This window comes from Miniopterus schreibersii, assembly GCF_964146895.1.
Source record: "Miniopterus schreibersii genome assembly, chromosome: 6".
Lineage (NCBI taxonomy): Eukaryota > Metazoa > Chordata > Mammalia > Chiroptera > Miniopteridae > Miniopterus > Miniopterus schreibersii.
In genome coordinates, this window is record NC_138107.1 from 6,411,967 (window position 1) to 6,427,314 (window position 15,348).

The 15,348-nt window shown below is 40.1% G+C and overlaps 1 protein-coding gene and 1 pseudogene across 2 annotated transcripts in view; one reads left to right on the forward strand and one right to left on the reverse strand.

Moving 5' to 3' along the window:
* Nucleotides 1-15,348, reverse strand: part of NUDT3 (nudix hydrolase 3) — a 101,141-nt gene that overhangs the window by 74,130 nt on the left and 11,663 nt on the right. The gene's annotated exons all lie outside the window — the stretch shown is intronic.
* On the forward strand, nucleotides 3,192-6,609 carry LOC308558641 (small ribosomal subunit protein uS5 pseudogene; annotated as a pseudogene). Its single transcript has 2 exons — nucleotides 3,192-3,199; nucleotides 5,934-6,609. The product of its transcript is annotated as a small ribosomal subunit protein uS5 pseudogene (transcript).

Sequence of the window (15,348 nt, forward strand, 5' to 3'; positions counted from 1 at the left end):
TGTGTAGCCACTCACTTTGCGCTCCGGCAAGAGAGAGGGCAGAGTGGATCAGAGGGGTGTGAGGAGAATCTAGGGTTGCGGGCTCTGGAGATAGAGCTTGGAGGGCACCCATCTGGACTCCTGTGCTGTGTCATTCCCCCATACTACAGAGGATATCTTTCTCAGGCAGACATTTACTATTCATGCAGCTTTTGCCTAGAGAGGAAGCAATTGCCCCACCGTGTTGGAAAACCTCTCACCCCACCCTTTGGAGTTTCTAAAGCCTGAGGCTCATTAAGAGACTGACTAACAATCAGCCTCTGGGTTCACTGAGTCTTTGCCTGATTTGCTTTGGACCAAGCGCTTGGAAAAGCAGACCTTGGTGTGCATCTTGATCCTTTCCAAATGCACCCAGCCACAAGCTGTGGGTTGCAGAAAGCTTCAAACAGGGTTCTCAAAGCCAGTCACAAACAGCGTCTGACAATGGCCCACACCAGAGACCATCCAAAAGACTGGGAGTCCTAGCAGATCTATCTAATACACAGAAACAAACCCAAACAGGCAGCCAAAAATGGGAGACAAAATATGCTGGAAGGAATAAACAGCAGATTAGGGGAAGCTAAGGACTGGGTCAGCGAATTAGAAGAAAGGGTAGGAAAAAACGACTCAGAGAACCAAAAAAGAAAAAACAATTAAAAATCAGGAGGACAGTCTAATAAGGGAGCTGTGGAACAACAAGAGACATAACAATATTCCATCATAGGAGTTCCAGAAGGGAAACAAAGTGAGCAAGGGACAAAGAACCTGTTTGAAGAAACAATGGCAGAAAACTTCCCTAACCCGGTCAAGGAAAAAGTCACATAAGTTCAGGATGTACAGAGAGTCCCAAGCAAGAAGAATCCAAAGAGGCCCACGCCCAGATACATCATTATTAAAATACCAAAAATTCAAGACAGAGAGAATCTTAAAGGCAGCAAGAGAAAAGCAATTCCATAAGGCTGTCAGTGGATTGCTCATCAGAAACTCTATAGGCCAGAAGGGAATGGCATGAAGTATTCAAGGTAATGAAAAGGATGTGAAACCAAAACTACTCTATTTAATAAGGCTATCGTTCAAAACAGATGGTGAAATAGTTTCACAAACAAAAAAAGGCTAAAGGAGTTTATCACCACCAAACCAGCATTGCAAGAAATGTTAAAGAGACTACTGTAATAAGAAGGAGAGAGAGAGAATGAGAGAGAGAGAGATAAAGAAAGAAACATGGGCATAAAGAATTAAAATGGCAATAGATAAGTACCTATCAATAACAACCTTAGCCTGGCCCATGTGGCTCAGTGGTTGAATATTGACCTATGATCCAGGAGATCAGGGTTTGATTCCTAGTGAGGGCACATGCCCAGGTTGAGGGCTCAACTCCCAGTGGGGAGCATGCATGCAGGAGGCAGTCAATCAATGATTCTCCCATCATTGATGTTTCTATCTCTCTCTCCCTCACCCCTTCCTCTCTCTGAAATAAAGATTTTTTTTAAAAAAAAAGAAGCTTAAAAATATAATAATAACCTTAAATGTAAATGGAATAAATGTTCAAATCAATAGACATAGGGTAGCTGAATGGATAAGAAAACATGACCCAAACATATGTTGTCTACAAGAGACCCACCTCAGAACAAAAGAATCACATAGGCTGAAAAAAACCAACAAACTTCTGGAGGACTTAAAGGTAGAGCTGGACAGCAATACAGTCATAGTAGGGGACTTTACCCTACTGATTTTACTGTATAGATCTTCTAGAGAAAAAATCAAAAAGGAAACAGGGACTCTAAGTGACACACTAGATCAGATGGACTTAATTGACATTTACAGAACATTTTACCCCAAAGCTGCAGAATATACATTCTTCTCAGGTGCACATGGGACATTCTCAAAGATAGACAACATATTAGGACACAAAACAAGTCTCTAAAAGTTCAAGAAGACTGAAATTATATCAAGCATATTCTTGGAATTACACCATGGAATACTATGCAGCTGTAAAAAAGAAGGGTCCCTTACCCTTTGAGACAGCATGGTGGGACCTGGAGACTACTATTACTAAGCAAAATAAGCCAGTCAGAGAAAGACAAGTATCACATGATCTTACTCATATGTGGAATCTAATGAACAAAATAAACCAAAAAACAAAGCAGATCCAGAGACATACAGGCATGGAACAGACTGACCAATCTTAGAGGGAAGGAAGGGGTGGGGAGGTGAGTGGGGAGAGAATAACCTAAGAACTTATATGCATATATGCATAACCCATGGACACAGACAATAGTGTGGTAAAGGTCTGGAGGGGGGAGGGGAGACGGAAGGGATCAATGGGGGGGAAGGGACATCTGTCATACTTTCAACAATAAATTAAAACATTAAAAATAATTTTAGTTATCATTTACACCTGCTATAATTCCTATAACTGGAATATTATCCAATATATTAACTTCAAATTTTGAGGCTTTGCTTTATGCCTAAACATGCAGTACATTCTATTGTCCTGTTTTGCAATTGTGTGTGTGTGTGTGTGTGTGTATTAGAATAGTTTACTGATTCTGAGAGAGTGAGAGAGAAACATCAATGTGAGAGTGCAACATTGACCGGCTTCCTCCTCCATGCCCCCCTATCAAGCCCAAAACTGGGGCGAATTTGACCAGGAATCGAACTGGCAACCTCCTGGTGCATGGGACAACTCCCAAACTACTAAGCCACGGCTGCAATATTTTTAACACTTAAAAACTTCTCTAAGTTTTAAAATTTTATCTAAAACTGTTATATTTTAACATTTTGTGACTTTAATATTTTATTCTCAAAAGAAAACATGTCTATAATTTTTTTACATTTAAGGATGGATAATTTCCTTAAGAAAGGAAGATCGGAAGACTTGATTTCTCAATTCAGTTACAGCATCCATGTCTAAAGATGCTAAAAAAGATGAAACTGACAGTATCAGCAAGTTGTCTAATTTCTAAAAGACAAGCATCTTACCCCAAGGAAAGTAGATGAAACTGTAAAGAAGAAACAAAAATACGATGGGAACTCTTACACTTACCTTTAAAAATGCTAATAATTTACCTTATTGTGTCTTATGCAACAAGACATTATCTAATATTATGATTGAGGCATCATTCTGAGACTATTCAAAGTTCATTTTTAAAAATGAGCAAGTTTTATACATCATGATCAAGTGGGAACTATTCCAGGCCTGCAAGAATAGTTCAACGTCTGCAAATCAATCAATATGACACAGCATAGTAACAAAATGAATAAAAATCATATGATCTGCTCAATAAATGCAGAAAAAGCACTGATAAAATTCAATATCATTCATGATTAAAAACTCTCAACAAGTGGGCATAGAGAGAATATACCTCAACATAATAAAGTTCACTCACATATGACAAGACCAAAGCTAACATCATACTCAAAGGTGAAAAACTGAAAGCTTTTCCTCTAAGATCAGGAATAAAACAAGGATGTCCACTATCACTACTGTTATTCAAAATAAAATACTGGAAGTCAATTAGGCAATAAAAAATAAAAGGCAATCAAATCAGAAAGGAAAAGTAAAACTATCAGTATTTGCAGATGACACGGTGGTTTTTTCTTCCTAAGGAAATAATTTAACAGTAACAAAACACTATTAGCACAAAATATAACAATCTGATTCGGGCAATCAAATACTGGAAACAACCTAATTATGCATAGGGAAAATAATTTACTATGCAACCACAAAAATGCTCATTATGAAGACTGTGGCAACATGGAAAATGGTTCTGATGCTAAGTTTTATTTATTTGGTTTTTTAAATTTAGTTTCCAATGACATGGTCAAATATATAAAAAACCTGAAAACTCCACCAAAGAAAGAATAAACCAATTCAGTAAAGTTTCAGGATAACAAAGTCAATTTATAGCCTGGCTGGGCATGGCTCAGAGGCTGAGTGTCGACCTAGGATCCAGGCGATCGGGATTCGATTCCTGGTCAGGGCACATGCCCGGGTTCCGGGCTCGATCCCCAGTCGGGGGTATGCAAGAGGCAGCTGATCAATGACTCATCATTGATGTTTCTATCTCTCTCTCTCCCTTCCTCTCTCTGGAATCAATAAAGATATGTTTAAAAAAAAAAGATACTACCTTGAAACGTAGTACAAAAATCTTTTTAAAACAAAACAAAGTCAATTTACAAAAATCAATTGCATTTCACCCTGGCCGGTTTGGCTCAGTGGTTTGAGCAACAGCCTGTGGACCAAAGGGTCTCAGATTTGATTCCCAGTCAGGGGCATGTAACTAGGTTACAGGTTCAATCCCTAGCCCTGTTTGGGGTGCATGTGGGAAGCAATCAATCACTGTGTCTCTCTCACACCGATATCTCTCTCTCTCTTTCTCTCTCCCCTGTTTCCTCTCCCTTCCACTCTCCCCTAAATCAATGGAAAAAATATTCTCAGGTGAGGATTAAAAAAAATAAAATAAACTGCATTTCTATACACTAACAATGAACTACGAGAAACAAAAATTAAGAAAATCCCATTTACAACTGCATCAAAAAGAATAAAATACCTTGGAATAAATTTAAGGAGGTGAAAGATCTGTACACTAAAAACTATAAGACACTGATGAAAGAAACTAAAGACACAAATAAATGAAAAGGTATTCCATGCTTATGGATTGGAAGAGTACTGTTAAAATGTCCATACTACCCAAAACAATCTATACATTCACTACAATGTCTATCCAAATTCCAATGACATTTTTCACAGAAATAAAAAAAATAATCCTAAAATTTATATGGAACCATAAAAGACCCCAAATAGCCAAAGCAATCTTAAGAACAAAGAACAGCCCGGCCGGGCGTGGCTCAGCGGTTGAGCATCGACCTAGGATCCAGGCGACCGGGGTTCGATTCCTGGTCAGGGCACATGCCTGGTTGCAGGCTTGATCAATGACTCTCTCATCATTGATGTTTCTCTCTCTCTCTCCCCCTCTCCTTTCCTCTCTCTGACATCAATAAAGATATATTTTAAAAAACAAACAAAACAAAGAACAAAGATGGAGGCATCACTGCTTCCTGATTTCAAACTATACTACAAAGTTACAGTAATCAAAACAGAATGGTATTGAAATCAAAACAGACACACAGATCAATGGTACAGAATACAGCCCCAAAATAAACCCATGCAGTTATGGACAATTAATTTACAACAGAGGAGCCAAGAATATACAATGGGAAAAGGATAGTCTCTTCAAAATCTAGTGCTGGGAAAAATGGGCAGCCACATGCAAAAGAATAAAACTAGACCCCTATCTTACACCATACACAAAATCAACTCTATTAAAATAAAGACTTAAACATAAGACCTGAAACCATAAAACTTCTTAATGAAAACAGGGGGTAAGCTCCTTAACATCAGTCTTGGCAATGAATTTTTTGGATTTGACACCAAAAGCAAAAGCAACAAAAGCAAAAACAAACTAGTGAAACTACATCAAACTAAAAAGCTTCTGCACAGCACAGGAAACCATCAACAAAATGAAAAGGCAAATTACCAAATGGAAGAAAATATCTGCAAAACATTTATCTGATTGGGCTAATATCCAAAATACATAAATAACTCATACAACTCAATAGTAACCAATCTGATTAAAAAGTGGGGAGAGTATCTAAATAAATATTTTTTTCAAAGACGACATACAAATGGCCAACAGGTACATGAAAAGGTACTCAACATCATCAGGGAAATACAAATCAAAACCTCAATGAGCTACTTTCCCAAGGAAACACTAAATGGTGAGAGGAAATACACAAATGCTACAGGAGAGCCTGGTGGCCCAGGGGGCCCTAGAATGGGGAGGCTACTGCAGCACCCAGGGCCAAGGTCTCAGCCAGGGTTGGGGCCTGGGCCCAGGCCGTAGAGCTTGAAGAGGCAAGGCTGAGGACAAGGAGTAGATTCCAGTCACCAAGCTCAGCCACCTGCAAGGACATGAAGATAACGTCCCTGGAGATCTACCTCTTCTCCCTGCCCATCAAGGAATCTGAGATTATTGATTTGGGGGCATCCCTGAAGGACAAGGTTTTAAAGATTAGGCCTGTGCAAAAGTAGACAAGCGATGGCCAGAGGATCCAGTTGTTCTGGGTGTTAAGTGTTCAAAGGAAATAGCAACTGCCATCCATGGGGCCATCATCCTAGTCAAGCTCTCTATTGTCCCTGTGAGGCAAGGCTACTAGGAAAGCAAGATCAGCAAGCCCCACACTGTCCCTTGCAAGGTGACCAACCACTGTGGTGCTGTGTTGGTGCGCCTCATATCTGCCCCCAGGGGCACTGGCATTCTCTCAGCCCCTGTGCGCAAGGAGCTGCTGCTGATGGCCAGAATCGACAACTGCTACGTTTCCATCAGGGGCTGCACTGCCACCCTGGGCAACTTCACCAAGGCCACCTTTGATGTCATCTCTAAGATCTACAGCTATCTCACTCCCAATCTCTGGAAAGAGACTGTGTTCACCAAGTCTCCCTCTCAGGAATTCACTGACCACCTTGTAAAGATCCACACCAGAGTTTCTGTGCAGAAGACCCAGGCTCCAGCTGTGGCCACCACATAATTTTATGCAAGAAAAATAAAGTGAATTAAGTATGTTAAAAAAAAAAACACACCCACGAAAACCACAATGAGATACCAGCTCAGACCTATTAGAATGGCTGTCCTTAAAAAGACAAGAGATAAGTGTTGGATGTGGAGAAAAGGGAAGTCCTGTGCACCGCATGTGGGAATGTAAATTGGTGCAGCCACTTTGAAAAACAGTATGAAAAAAACTAAAAAACTAAAAACAGTGCTATATGATCCAGTAATTCCACTTATGGGTATATATCCAAAAGAAACAAAATCACTATCTCAAAGAAATATCTGCACATTCATGTTCACTGCAGCATTATTTACAATGACCAAGACATGAAAATAACCTAAATGTTCACTTACTGATGAATGGATAAAGATGATGTGGTGTGTACACACACACACACACACACACACACACACAGAGGAATATTATTTAGAATATTAAAAGAGGGCAACCCTACCATTTGGAACAACATGAATGGACCCTGAGGTCCATATATGTGAAATATGCTATGTGAAATAAGTCAGACAAAGACAAACTCTGTATGATCCCACTTATATGTGTAATCTAAAAAAACCAAATTCATAGAAACACAAAACAGATTGGTGGTTGCTAAAAGCAGGGGTGAGGGTGGGGTGGGAGGTGGGGAGTGAACATGGTCAAAATGTACACACTTCCAGTTATAAGATAAATTAAGATGTGGGGATGTAATGTGCAGCATGATGACTACAGTTTAACAATACTGTACTGTATATTTGAAAGTTAAGAGAATAAATCTTAAAAGTTCTCATCACAAGAAAAAAAGTTTTTGTAACTATGTTACAGTAGAGAAACCAGGCAGACACTACCTTAACCAAGCAATGAAGGTAGACATCATCAGTAATAAGACATACTGACATCACGTGCCCTCTGACATGATGCATTGCAAGGGCACGTCACTTCTCTGATATTATTGCCAAAAATGCATGCCCTCAATCTAATCGAGAGAAAACGAGGGACCCACATTAAGGAACTTCTATAGTATGATTCACTATGTATCTGTGCACAGCTCCATTTTCTTGATACTTCAAAACAACATATTGCAAGATGCTGAAGGCAGAAGCAGGTGTGAAAGCCCATCTACCTTCAATTAATCCAGACATTAGAAAGATCTGTCAAACATGTAAAATACCGCCACTCTGTTCACTAAATCTCACACCTGTTTCTTATTAATAAGCACTGGGGGGAAAACATGGCAAATGGAGGGCGGTAATTCTTTAAAGGGGTTGTCATATTTTTTAAGATGTGTACTTTGTGAGGCTGGAGAAAGAAAACCAATAATTACTGTCATCGCCAATACGATTCTTCTTTTGGGATTTAATGATGCTATCTACAACAGCAAATAAATTCTTTCATCCACTCAATTGGCACATAACCATTAAAAATGTGTATGCCAAATTCAGATTAGGAAAGCATTATATATGAAAAAACATAAAATTGTGTATAAATCAATCACGATGTTATAAAAACTAAAAACTATACTGACTAAAGTAAAGAACTGCTTCCATGTTTTGAAGGAAATTATTTGAAGGATGAATAATATTTATCCTCATAACAATTGTGGGCCTACTTTGTATTAGAGCAGCAAAGAGGAATAAAACTATGAGCTAGAGAGACAATTAGAACTCCAGTAACTTATAATATAGTAGGCACAAAAAAGGGGTGTTTTTGCCCTGGCTGGTGTGACTCAGTGGTTAGAGCATAGCTCATGCACCGAAGGGTGGCAGGTTCGATCCCCCACCTGGTCAGGGCCCATGCAGAAGGCAACCAATCGATGTGTCTCTCTCACATCGATGTTTCTTGCTCCCTCCCACTCTCTCTAAAAATCAATGGAAACAATATCCCCAGGTGAGGATTAACCAAAAAAAAGAGAGGTGTTTTCCAAATTTGCTCTAATGAGTGTGAAATATCTTTATCATGGAAGACAGACTAATAAAACTGCCTTCAAAAATATTTGATTTTGAGCCCTGGCCGGGTGGCTTGGTCAGTTTGTTGGAGCATCATCCTGCACACCAAAAGGTTGTGGGTCTGATTCCAGGTCAGGGAATATTCCTAGGTTTCTGGTTTAATCCCCGGTCAAGGCACATACGGAAGGCACCCAATGTTTCTCACATCGATGTTTCTATCTCTCTCTCCCCCTCTTCCTTTCTAAAATCAATAAAAAACATATCCGCGGGTGAGGATTTAAAAAATATGTGTGTGTGTGTGTATTTGGGTTTGGCCTTCAAAATTTGCCCAAAGTATCAATTTTTCTGATAAATTCACCTTTTTCCCTCAATACATGTGTGCTGGCTCCAAGATGTGTGATCAGCTGCAGCTAATGGTGATAAAAGAGCAACAGATGCTGCCGAAGTAGGTCTAGATTACTCTTCTATAATTGTATCACAGACTTTCATTCCACCTGCTTTGTTTCGTTTAATGTTGATGCTGGGAGTCAGAAGTACATTTTTATTCAAATTTCTTCCATTTCACTTGTTTAACTCCTTTTGTAGATCTGTCAGAAGAAATTCATGTTCTTTCCTCCCTTTGTACACATTATTTTACCAGAAATATCACAGTAGACAGGTTTGAACATCCTTTTGGTTTCAGTTCCCTTCTCTCTCTGAGGAGGCAGGATAGATCATGTCTATTCTTTCAGGTCTACAGATTTAAAGATTCTATAACCTCAGGTCTTACCTCCTTCCATAAAGCTCTTTCGCAGTAAACTCACACTGCTCCATTTGCTATATTAAACCCTCTCTCCCAGTTCCTGTATTTTTGGATCACATGCCATGCTAAAGTCTATCTTTGTGTAGCTGTGTTAGGCTGTTATGATCAGGATCGGACTTTGCTTAATGCCTATACAATCTGTATTAATGTAGTGGCAGCAAACTTCTACTCACCTTTCCACACCCAGATCTACTCCTTTCCCACTGTTTCCAACTTCCCAATTCCTAAAGCATTCTGGACGGGGTTCTTCTACAACACATATCTCACTCTATCATAATTATTTGTTGACCATTATGATTCCTCACTGTGATAGCTAACAATTCTTGAGCTCTCAATATGTACCTGGGAGGCACTTTATCTACCTTTCCTCATTTAAGTCATAGGAAGTTCATGAATTAAGTAGTATTATTAATTCCCATTTTACAGATTAAAAAAACTTACTCTCAGCCAACTTCCCATTCCTCTGACCTTATATGACGCTCCTGAATCAGGCCCCAACCTTGGAATGTCTCCACTGACCCTTTCCCCTCTCCAGTTCTACACACAAAGGGCTACGGAAATAAATAAACCTTAAAACACTATAAACTCCATCCTGCTTTTGAGCCCACTGGATTACGTTACCAAGTTCTAAAGCTGTCTCTCCCGCTCACAGTTTAACCTCCGTGGTACTCTATACATAGTAGGCCCAAAATTGTTTGTGAGGATACATACCATTCAACCTACAACCTTAGAAAATTTTTATTTTGGTCCTAACCATACCACAGCAGCTCTGACCGACTTTTTCTTGTCTCTCAAACTCCTATCACCAGACCACTGCCAGTAAATAAACTTACCTCTCCTCAGACGGATGAGGCCATCTGGAAGTAGTTTTCTCAAATTTACATCAATATAACTGAGGCTCTAGGTTTTTTCTTTTATGTACCCTCCAATCTCAGAAGAAAATGCACTTATTTCCTAAAACCTGTCCTAATCAGCCCATCCATATGTCCATCTTACCATTCTACTGGAACTGCTCTGGACAGTCATCCTTAATTCCACGGCTCCATCCCATCGTCATTATATCCGACAGTGCCAGGTCTGACACCATCACCACGTTCCTTTTTGAAATGTCCTTCTTCCTCGACTTGTATGATACTGTCTCTCTGACCACTGTGGTGCCTCGAGTTCAGGCCCTGCCCTCAGCTTTTCTCTTTGTGCATCTTCTCTCATGTGGACTCTGTCCAGTCTCCCCATCTAAAGGTTCCTGACACCCAACGCTCTACCTATAGTCCTAACTTCTCACTCCTCATCTAGTTTCACCTCTCCAACTACCACCAGTTCATTTGTTGAAATTCAACAAGAGAAAAACCAGTCCCATCTTCTCTCCAAAACCAACCTCGCTTCTAAACTTCCATTTTTCCTGTCACCCAGGATCAAAATTTAAAAGTCACCTTTCACTGCAACGCAACCCCTTCATCTTTAACATACCATCTGTCGCCCAGTTCCCACCTTTGACTGTTAACACCTCTTAATTTGTAACACTCTCACTCCACTGCCCACTGCTGTGGAGTTGCCATGGCTCTCAATTCTAGAATAGAATAGCATTCTCCCAACTATTCCTTCTGGTGAAAAGCCCATCAGGTTTACCCTGCATTGCACTCTCAAACAGGCCTTTTCACAGCCACCCTCTGAACGACAATCATGGTTCCCCCCTGTGGAAGCAAACCCAAACTCCTCAGCCACTGAAATCAAGTTCCTTACCCTCAGCTCCTCCCTTTCTCCCACCACCTATTTCTTGCTCCACCACACCACTAATCCCAACCCAGGTACACATGCTCAGAGTCTATGACATGGAACAAGCTCATTCCCACCCTCAATCATGCTGGGTCCCCTTTTCCCTCCCTTCCTAACTATCTAAATCCTACCCATTTCCTAAAGCCCAAGATTGAGTGCTTCAGTATTTTGCCTCCAACATAAAGTACCTCCAAAGCACAGCCTCTCTATATTTCTCATTGTTCCAGGTACATTAAAGTCCTGCCTCTTTAATTTTTCTGTATGACCCCAAAGAAGATACATAGTAGTCACTTGTTTTAAAATTGTTTTAAAATGGCTAAAGGAGACTGAACTCATCACTTTAGAAAAGCATTCTTCCTGGAGAGCAGAGAACATGCCTGAAGTTTTAAAAATCGTCACTGCACCTAGAATAGTTCTTTGTATAAAGTAAGGACTCAATAATTCTTGTTAACCAAGACAGAACTTGGAGACAACAAGATGTGTATTTTAAGAAGCATCCTACAGTTTTCATAACTTGCATTTTTTAAATGCATTTGTATCTGGTCCTTTACAGATTCATTTTGTATCTGGTCCTTGACACCCAAAAGGTTTAAAATATTAAAAATTCATACATTCTCAAATATTCTTTAGAGCAATTCTAAAAAGAGAAACTACAAGAATCAAAGGTGTAGAGTGTTCAACAATGCCAGTAAGCATTTCATAAAAACATCAATCAGAGTTCAAGCCAGTGTTAGTTACCTTTGCTCTAATTTGACTGGATAAATTTTTGTCCATTTAAAATCAATTTTACAAACTTTAGCATGAAGAAATTTTTATTACACACACACAAAAAGGAAAAATGTTAAAGCCTACTCCATAAACAAAATTTAAAAGCTCACCCACAAAAATAAGTAAATAAATCTCAACACATATACATTTCTTCTGGTGCAGTGGATTAGTGAGGAGATTACCTTTAAAACTACCCAGAGTGCATATTAAATAGCGTTCTTGGGTTGCAAGCAACAGACATCAAGTCTGGTTTTCTGTAGCAAAAAGGAATGTACTGGAAGAAATATCAAAGGCTCACAAAACTGGAGTAGAGGGTCTAGAGAGCCAAGCTTTGAAGATGAGCCTACACCATGGGCACTCCAGAGATGGCAGCAAAACCCAGAGCTTGGGTCTACGGCATGAACATCTGGTCAGGAAAGAACCACTGCCCTCTCCTCGCCCTCCAGGCCAGCGAACTAGGGGAACTATGGGCACACCAAAGGAAACTACCACACTGGTGCATTTAGTTCCTGGGGTGGAGGGTGGGCCGTTCCTCTTCTCCAAGAGGTGCTTTCTCCAAAAAGGAGAGGAGATTGCTCCAAGAAGGAGGAGATGGCCAGAGACCCTAGAAATAATAAACACTTATCTCTCTCCCCACATATACCCACTTCCAAATTATCCACAGAATGACTCTCTAGAAACATTTCTTCTATGCTCTCTAATCTTCTGCAAGAAAAATTCAATCCACTCAAATACAAATACAAATCCCTGCACCACAGCCACCCAAACTCTTCTCCAGAGACTCCATTGTGTATACTTATTGCCTCAATTGCCCTTGGCCTCTTCTGCCCAGTCTGACCACAGCATACCCTCCCCCAAGTCTCTTCACCCAATCTTCTGCCAAGTCCTTCCCAGTCACACACCTCATCAAACCCAAGAAGAATTCATCTCCCCTCTTCTTTCTCCCACAGCACTGTATTTCTAATAAATAAAAAAGTAAAAAGTTTCATTATAAAAGCAGTATACTGGGATTCTTTTATCCTCTCCTGAGAATATGTGTGGGGTGTTTTTTTTATTGATTTTAGAAAGAGAGAAAGGGAGAGAGAAACATCAATGAGAGAAATATCGATTGGTTGCCTCCTGTATGCACCCCAATCGGGAATTGAACCCGAAAGCTGGGTATGTGCTCTGACCAGGAATCAAACCCACCACCTTTTTGTGTACAGGATGACGCTCCAACTGAGACACACAGGCCAGGGCTCCACAGGGATTATTTTAAATAATGAAATACAAGTTGTTAAAATAAATCAGTGTTATTTTATGCATTTAAAATAATTTCTTAGACATGCAAAAAAAGCACTAATTTTTAATAATACATAGTATTACTATCATGAAATAAAAAGTAAATTCAATTTTGAAGGATTTTCCTGTTCCCAGTGGCAGCTCCAAAGTTCAAAACTGATAGGGTTCTCGGTTGGCCTTCTTTTCAAATCCTTGAGGATAATAAGTGTCTTTATCTCTCTCCCAAACACTGGTTTGGGTTAGACCCTCTTAATCTCTCTTCTTCCAGTACAGATTGGGGACAGAGAACAGAGCTTTCTTTACCCAGAGAAAGGCTTCTTTTTCTCTTTTTTCTGCCAGCATTGGTCATCTGTCAAAGCGATAGTAGATGCTCCACAAGTGCTGATGATCTGAGGGAGGAGGAGGAGAGATAGGGGGCCACTTACAGTGCTAGGCGCCTAGGAACAGGGCCCACCATCACCAGTACTCTGCGCTGTACGGTACCTCTCCTAACAATGAAATTGTCATAAAAGATGAAACCAGAGAATCATTAAACTACTCTATTGTAACAACTTCTACTTTAAGTATCACACTGTATTCCAACTGCTGGCTTAGTTCTTTCTTCACTTCCAGACTATAAGCAACGTGAAGGCAGGAGCTGTGTCTGCCTTGTTCACTGGAACTGACAGAACACAGTACCTACTGCTCAAGCAGCACTAGATGAATTAAGTAACAAAAACAAACCACGGCTCAGAAATTCCATAACCTTCTTCTTACTGCAAGCCCAACTGCAATGGAGCTAGAAATTGCCTTTTTCTTAGCTTGATAATCACATAGCTGACATTAAATGTTTACATGTGTCAAGCACTGGACTGTGTCCTATATAGTAAATGATTTCATTTAATCCTCCAACAATACAATGAAATAAGAAGGTACTACTATTGTCTCCATTTTAAAAGTGAGAAAATGAGGTGAAAAGATGTAATTTGCTTAAGATCACCAACCTGGTGAGTATAAGAGCCAGGGCTCCCACTCAGATCTGTCTGACTCCAGGGCCCAAGTTCTCGATCACTAAAGACATCAGAACTTAAATGCCACCCTCTGGGGCCTGGGCAGGGGGGCATACGTTTGTGAAGTCAGTCATACTATGCTGACATAAACACATCATGATTCCAAAGTAAAGAGGTAGAAATATCTTCAGAAAGAACTATGTGCTCTCCCATTTTTCTTGAAACACGTTGCCCTTTCATTCTTCCATCTTCCCACTTTTGAGAGAAACCTGCGATAGTACAGGAAATTTTTACCTTCCTCTTAACTCTACCTTAAAAAAGCAGTAACACATCCGGCCTGTGTTGCTCAGTGGTTGAGCATCAACCTATGATCCAGGAGATCACGATTCTATGCCCTGGTTGCAGACTCTCATCACTGATGTCTCTCTCCCTTCCTCTCTCTGAAATCAATAAAAATAATAATAATTTTAAAAAGGCAGTAACACCTCAGGCACCACAATAAATGGCAGCTGGCACAGAGCCTTGGTTATCTCCACAAGGAGTGTAAGACTGTGGCCAACTGAGAAGGCGTGAACAGTGCAAAAGGCAGCCACCGCTCAGCTCTGGCCAGTTATTACGTAAGAATGTTGGCCCAATGCTGCCAGATCTTGTGATTTTTTTTCAAAAGAATCCCAAAGACCAAGTTCCTTATTCAAAATTTTCAATATTAAAACGCTGGTAGCTAATTTTTAAAAATCATTTAACCAGCTTGCAGCGCAAATGCAGCCATAAGCCATCAGTCTGAGGTCCTCACAACCCTTTAGGACAAACAGGCTTCCAAAGGCTATACATCCAGGCCTCTGACTTCCCATGGTCTACCTGGCCCCATGTCTTCCACCTGGAATATTCTTCATCAGCTACCCAAATCCAACCAAAATATCCAGGTGTGGCCCCTCCCTCCAAAAAATCATTCCTGACACTCCAGTTCATCTTCATAAACTCCTCCAAAATCCCCTACACATCCCTCTCCATCAATTCTCTAATTATTTTACACTCTAAACTGCATCTTGCCAACAGTTTAGAGCACCTCAAGAGCTCAGACTCTGTAGCCTATACATCTTAAGGTCCTCAGTTCCACGTGTTCTTTATAGATATGAAAATTACTTTTGTAATAAAAAATTAATTC